The 6,801-nt window shown below is 51.3% G+C and overlaps 1 long non-coding RNA gene across 1 annotated transcript; it reads left to right on the plus strand.

The window, feature by feature from the left end:
* The first annotated feature begins 61 nt into the window (after nt 1-61).
* LOC104680025 lies at nt 62-3,943 on the plus strand. Its single transcript, XR_750391.1, has 2 exons — nt 62-282; nt 3,427-3,943. It is a non-coding gene; the product is annotated as an uncharacterized LOC104680025 (long non-coding RNA).
* The last annotated feature ends 2,858 nt before the right edge of the window (nt 3,944-6,801 follow it).

Below are 6,801 nucleotides of genomic sequence, written 5' to 3' on the forward strand. Positions count from 1 at the left end.
ACTCGCCCTTTGATTTTATTGGTTCGTGCCTGAGACTCAGACCCGAGCCCAGGGGCAACTATATTAGTCCAATCTCCGGGTTGAGAAGGTGGGACGTACTGGCCACTGCTCGAATCCCAGGAGAACCTTCTGGAACCCTTGCGACGTCAAAGGCAGCCTTAAAGGAAAACTGTACCCACCAGTTGGCCGTGCGGCCGTGCATTCTTTTCTTTCTTCGTTGGGGGGCAAGGGGGTGAGAACAGTGCACTCTGGGAGGTGTAGTCCCTGGACCGGGGCCAAAAGGTCAGCACTTCTTACTCGCCTTTAAGCCAACGGTGTAGCCACCTCGAGCTGACCTCATTTAGCTTTACCTTACCCTGACCCCGCGGTGGCCTGACGTGACCTAAAGGAATCTCTAACAGATCCCACGGATGCCGGGTTTCAGAGCCCTCTGGACCTCTTCCCTGAGGAAAACAGATGACTCTGCCCAGGCCGGTGCCTCCAGGAGTCTCCCCCGCCCACCCTCTGTACAGCCCCTCATCCTCGCGCCCCTCCTGAGCGACCCCGCGGTGCCCATTTCAGTCCCCTTTCTAATCAGTCTCTCATCCTGCTTCCCCCTGGAGTGCCTGTGTTTTAGCCCTTTCCTTCTTGGCCCTCAATGATCTCCTGTCTTCCTTCCCGCAGTGATCCGTTTTATCCTATTCTTGGTTCTTTCTTTACACCCCTGATCTCCTATCCTAGATCTCCCCTTTAATCTTTCATCTCACTCCTCAAGATCCCCTTCCTTACCCTCAGAATCTCTATCTCCCCCACTCCCCATTAAGTCATTAGATCTCAGCCCCAGTGTCCCCGATGCAGGGAGCAGGCGGGGCTGCGGAGGCGGTCGCCTCGCCGGCGGAAGCCGCCACTCGAGCAGACACGGTGCCTGGCGCCCACGTCACTGTCTCCCAGGCCCATCTGTGCTCGAGGGAGCGGGGGTGAGGAGGGAGTAATTTGGGGGTGAAGTGGGGGGAGAGTGCTGGGGGATTGATGATAAAGGAAGGGTCAGGCCGGAAGCTCTCCTTTACTTCTTTCTTTCCTATTTTCCAGAGACAGAGTTTGGACACCCATGAGGTCTTGCTAGAAACTGCGGCTTGAGTACCTGGGCCAAGAGCAGAGCAGGGAGGGGGCCAGGGTCCTGGGGTCAGGTCTGCAGATTCTTCACTACCTGCCTTCGTGCCAGGAGTCACTATGGGGCTCCCAAGGGTAAAGGGGCATGAGGTGTGAAGGAAGAAAGAGACTTGGGGTGAGAGGAGGATGGAGAGAAAGTGGGGTTGGGGGCCAGGAGGGGAGCAGAGATGGGTGATGAATGTGGGGGAATGAGGAGCATGAGGAATTTGGGGAAATGGGGTTGAGGGAGGGGAGGTAGGGAGAGGGAGTGGTGAGAGGATGGGGAGATGGGGTGAGGGGGATGAGGAGGGGAGGGGCATGGGGCAGATGAGAGATAGGGTGGGAGTAAGGAGGGCAGAGGAAAGAAAGGCTGGGGAGGGGCAGGAAGGCAGGGTGGGGGATGAGGAAAGGGGTGAGCAACGAAAGGATGAGGCACAGAGATAGGGTGAGGAGGAGTGAGGAAGGGGGAGGATAGGGAGGAGGGATGGACTAGTGTGACACAGAGATGGGTGAGGTGGGGTGAGGGGCCCTGCACCGCTGCTGGCTCCTCAGATCTGGGGGCTCTCTCTCTCCCACCTCCAGACTTGTGGGGCCCAGGCTGTGGGTGGCTCTCCTTCCTATTCCAGTTCTGTCTCTTTTGCCTCCCCCAACCTTGCCTGTGCCAACACGGAGGCAGAGAGTTTAGTCACCAGCCTTTACCTGGCCCCTGCTAATGCTAAAGTGTAGGCTCGGACCTTTGAGGGTGCGGGACTGTGCCTTTAGGTGTTGGTAGCACGGACTCCACTGTTTGCCTAGTCCGTGGTTCCTGCCCTCGGTCCCATTGTCCTGGGTGTGTGGTGCTCGGTGTGGCGTGGACCGTGGCAGTGTGGTCTGGAGTCTATGCACCTTGTGAGCTTACATGCCACACTGGCACCTCATCTCCTTTGTAAATGGGGATTGGTGCCTCAGGGGGTTGTTGAGAGGGTTAATTAAGGTAACACAGGTAGTGCACTTAGTTCTGAGCTGGGCATGTAGTTTATACCCAACCAATGGTTAACTTGGTTAACTCAACCAAGTTAACCATTACTCTACATGTTCACAAATGCTGGGAGTGTGAGTGCATCTGTAAATCTGTGAGTCTGATTGGGAGTTATTTATAGTGTGGTACTGGTAATGTGATTTGTGAGTGGATCTTTGCAGTTATTTTTGTGTGATGGTGTGCCTGATTCTGTTATATGTTGTAGGTATATGATTTTGGGTCAGTGTACATGTGTGAGTAAATGACTGTGTGGGCATGTGTCTACATGACAAAGAGTGGATGAGGTATGTGGCCGCTGACACATTGACACCACGTCTGCCAGCGTATGCAGTGCATCTGCGATCATGCCAGTGCCAAACGCCCCCACTCACCCTCCCTCCCTTTGGAGACGTCATAACCCTAGGTGTCCCTCATTTCCTCACCCTGAGGGAACCGGAACCCGTGGGCAGGGGTGGGGGTGGGTGCCAGTGAGGAGGTGTTTTAGACAGAGGCACATGTTCCCTCCCAGACTGTATAGGGAAGGGAGCCCCTATCCTGCTCACATCCCAAAGGCTGCAGAGGAAGTGCCCCCAGCCTGTTTTCAGTTCCCTGTCTTGTCACCATGGTAGCAGTTGCCAGGGGTTCCCATGGTTGCTAAGATCTGGGTGTGGGAGGCTGCCAGGCCCTGTTGCCAGTAGAAACAGAGAATCCTGTGGGGAAGGAAGACTACCCTCACAACTGCCAGCTCTCTGCAGTGATAGAATTGGCCCTTGGGCCACTTCTTTCCCCCAGTTGTGCCTATGATATGTATGTGGTAGTACTAGTGTGTGTGTGGGAGCAGGAGCGGGGGCTTTACAGGAAACCAGGACTAGAATACTGGGATACTAGAATACTGAGGAAAAGGGGGCTCCTTGGCCTACCCATCACCATCCTTAAAGTTGGGAGGGCCTTACGAATTAGTGACTACCCCCCATCTCTACTAAATACAAAAAAAAAAAAAAAAAAAAAAAGCCAGGTGTTGTGGCGCGAACCTGTAATCTCAGCTACTCAGGAGGCTGAGGCAAGAGAATCGCTTGAACCCAGGAGGCAGAGGTTGCAGTGATCCGAGATCGCGCCACTGCACTCCAGCCTGGGTGACAGTGAGACGAGACTCCCTCTCAAAAAAAAAAAAAAAAAAAAAAAGAGTGACTATCTCTTTCTGTCCCCTGTCCCTCATACCTCTCCCTGGGCAGTCTCCCTGTTTGTTCTTGAGTTCTCCAGTGACTGGGTACTCATTACCTGATGCTTTCTCCTGGGCATAGGAATGCCACATTGACCCATCACCTTGGCTGCAGATGGCCTCTCTCTTGTGATCAGACTGAGCATCTCACCTGATACATGCTTCATGCTGACACCCAGGCCCAGACTTTGGTCCCACGCTGAATCCCAACTTTGACTTCAGCCTGAGACACAACCTGGTTATTGTCCTGGTAGAGACAGTTCCCCAAATCCAGCCTCTGCCCAAACCCTCCTCCTAGACATGGCTGAGCCCTAATTTTGATTAAAAATACTTGAATTCATCTTCAGATTCAGTTCTGATCCTATACTGAACTAACTGAGCACTCCAGGATCTAACTCCCTGATATTCGCTGGTGTCTCCCTGCGTGTTCTGAACCTATGGCTGACCAGCACCAAAAGGGTTCAGAGGGGTGATGTCCTGCCTTGGGATGAGAGCGCAATGTTAGGGATAACCAGCAGAGGGCGTGCAACACCAGGTTCTAGAGGCAAGCGTCCAAGAGCCCACCTGTGAACTAAAAAAATTAAAGTTCTCGATTTTGATGCCAAAACTTTGGGTTTATGTGGGTTCTTACAGTCATGAATCTTCTCCTTCTGGCTCACCTGGGCTTAGCACTGGGTATGCACAGAATGTGCTTAACTGTTTATTGGCATCTCAGATCTCAAGAGGACTGAAGTCACCCCACCCTGAAATCAGCATTTCTGTCACATGCTTAATACAGCTCCACTGCCTTCCCTGGTAACCAGTTATGTTTGGTCCTATTGAGCAGAAATCTGCCTCTCCATAGTGTTCACATTTCATCTTAGCCCTGTCCTTGAGACCACACTGACCTCATTGGCCCATCTGCCAAACGTCACCATCTGCATCCTTCAAATCTGCTTCTCTCCAGGACCCATGCCTTCATGGGTTCATCCCCTGCCTTTCTCAGTTCTACCCACTAAGATCATGTTTGCCTGAGTGGGTTTCAGTTTGTAGTGCCCAGTTATGATTAGCTTTTTCCAGGAGAGCTGGTGCAGGGTACAAATAAGCCGACCTGCCTCCCTCCTCTGACTCTGAACTTCTTTCCACATAGGCTCAGATTACATCAGGTTTTGTGTGTGTGTGTGTGTGTTTGTTGTTTTGTTTTTCTTTTCAGACAGAGTCTCGCCCTGTTGCCTAGGCTGGAGTGCAATGGCGTGATCTTGGCTCACTGCAACCTTTGCCTCCTGGGTTCAAGCAATTCTTCTGCCTCAGCCTCCTGAGTAGCTGGAACTACAGGTGCGCACCACCACACCTGGCTAATTTTTGCATTTTAAGTAGAGACAGGGTTTCGCCATGTTGGCCAGGCTTGTCTTGAACTCCTGACCTCAGGAGATCCACCTGCTTCGGCCTCCCTAAGTGCTGGGATTACAGGCGTGAGCCAGCACACCTGGCCCACCAGTTTATTTTTTGGTAGCCACCTCATACTGTTCACCCATACCGAGTTAAGGCTCTTTTCTCACTGAGCTGCTAAATCACCTCTTGTTCATTTGTACTTGTTATAATTTTGAATGGAGAGCTGTATTCATTTTAAACAAAGATACTGGAAATAAAATAAAATTTGTTTGCAATACATTCTCAATTTTAGGACACTCTTTGGGCTTGGAAATCTCTGTACTTGATGTTCACTCAAAGGTGGGACAAGGAGGGACTGAAGGTCCTCAGCTGGCTTGGCTGTGACTTCAGCACTTTGGACAGAGGCAATCACGGTACCCACCACCCCACCACCCAGCTATGCCTGGGACTGTGGGAGGGTGGAGGTGATACACTCACAGCTTTCAGCTGGAGCAGAAATCCTTTCTACTTACCCAGTGCCTTACAGTCTGTAAAGCTCTCTCCTCTTACAAAACTCTTTCCTCAATTAACCAGCCCAGGAGGCTGACAGGACAGGGACTGTCCTACAGATTTTACAGTTGAGGAAACTGAGGTTCAGCAAAGTCAACCTCCAAGAAACCCTTAGACAGGGTGGGGTGGGAGAGAGCACTACTCCATGTTTAGCAAATTTAGCAGCCATTGATTCTCTTAAGGAATGACTCTCCCCAGGGAGAAAGAGGATATGCATTTGAACCAGAGCAGGACAGGATGGGTGGAAGTTTGTGGAAGACCCCGGCCAGTCCTGGGAGCAAGTGACAGTTGGTGGGAAGAACAGTCCTCAGGGGGTCTAAATTCCAGCCAGGACTGCTGAACTGAGGGCAGGGAAACCTTATTCATTTGGGCCCACAGATACCCAGCCTTTATGCCTCTTTTTCTGTCCCAATGCTTAGCTTTACTGAGCCTGGAGACAAGGACAAAGGGCTGGTGGGGTGTCATTAATCTGCTGTCAGTCTGGTGGACCCCATGGGAAGACTTCAGGGAGGAGAGGTGTGGGAGCCTCATGAGTGGGTGGGGTGAATTGTGCACTGGTAAGAAATCCGTGTCATGGATACAAGCCTGGTTACCTGTCTGTGTCTATTCCCAGGGTGGTGAGGGGAGATGCTGGCTTACACAGCAGTGGTTCCTTTGAGGTGAGCTTTGACAGGAAGCACAACAAAGTGGCTAAGAACATGTCCTCTGAAGGCAAACTGCCTGGTTCCCCTACTTCCTGTGTGGTTGTGTAACCTTGGGAAACATGGGCTCTCTGTTCCTCATTTTTCTCACCTGCAATAAAAATCTCATAGGGTTATTGTGAAGATTAGCGACTCTATGCAAAGCACTGCCAAGTGCATAGTAAGTGCTCAAAAAATGTTAGAGATGACTTGTACTTGGGATCCTCTCTGGTTTTGGAGGTAGAGTATTGGCCTCTGATCCACAGCCTAGAAATGCTTTCTCACCTATAGGTACTGGCTCTGTTCTCACCAGATAAAAAGGATGAATGAGGATCCCATAGTCCTCCAAATGGCATCTCCAATCTTAACTTCCCCAACCCTATCATATCACATTAAAGCAATTTGTCAAAATGGGGAGGAAACACTCAGACCAGGAGAAAATAGCCAACGAGTTTCCTTACTTTTAGCTCAGGAGGAACTTGGAAGTGTCTAAAACTGGCCCTGGGGCATGGCACAGGGGAGAGACAACACACAGCAGACAGCTTCGGAGACCTTATGACCTCATCCTCAATTTCTTTGAAAACTCTGGCTCCCCACTTCAGTGCTCCTTTTTCCACTCCGTATCTGTGCTGGATACAGAAATACCAGTATCTCTGTATCTGTATGTGTGGTGCCCCTAGCTCTACCCATCTCTTGATTTTTGGGAAGGTCAGGACCAGGAGAACTCTAGAAAGAGTCACAGCATGTTGTGTCCTTCCTGGCAGCCGCAGTTGCCCATCTTAGACCCAGGGATTGGTCAACAATGGGAAACCACACAGAAATGGCAGCTTCCCCAAACAACAAGAAACAGGAAGCCG

The sequence above is a fragment of the Rhinopithecus roxellana genome, chromosome 16 (assembly GCF_007565055.1).
Source record: "Rhinopithecus roxellana isolate Shanxi Qingling chromosome 16, ASM756505v1, whole genome shotgun sequence".
Taxonomy (NCBI): Eukaryota; Metazoa; Chordata; class Mammalia; order Primates; family Cercopithecidae; genus Rhinopithecus; species Rhinopithecus roxellana.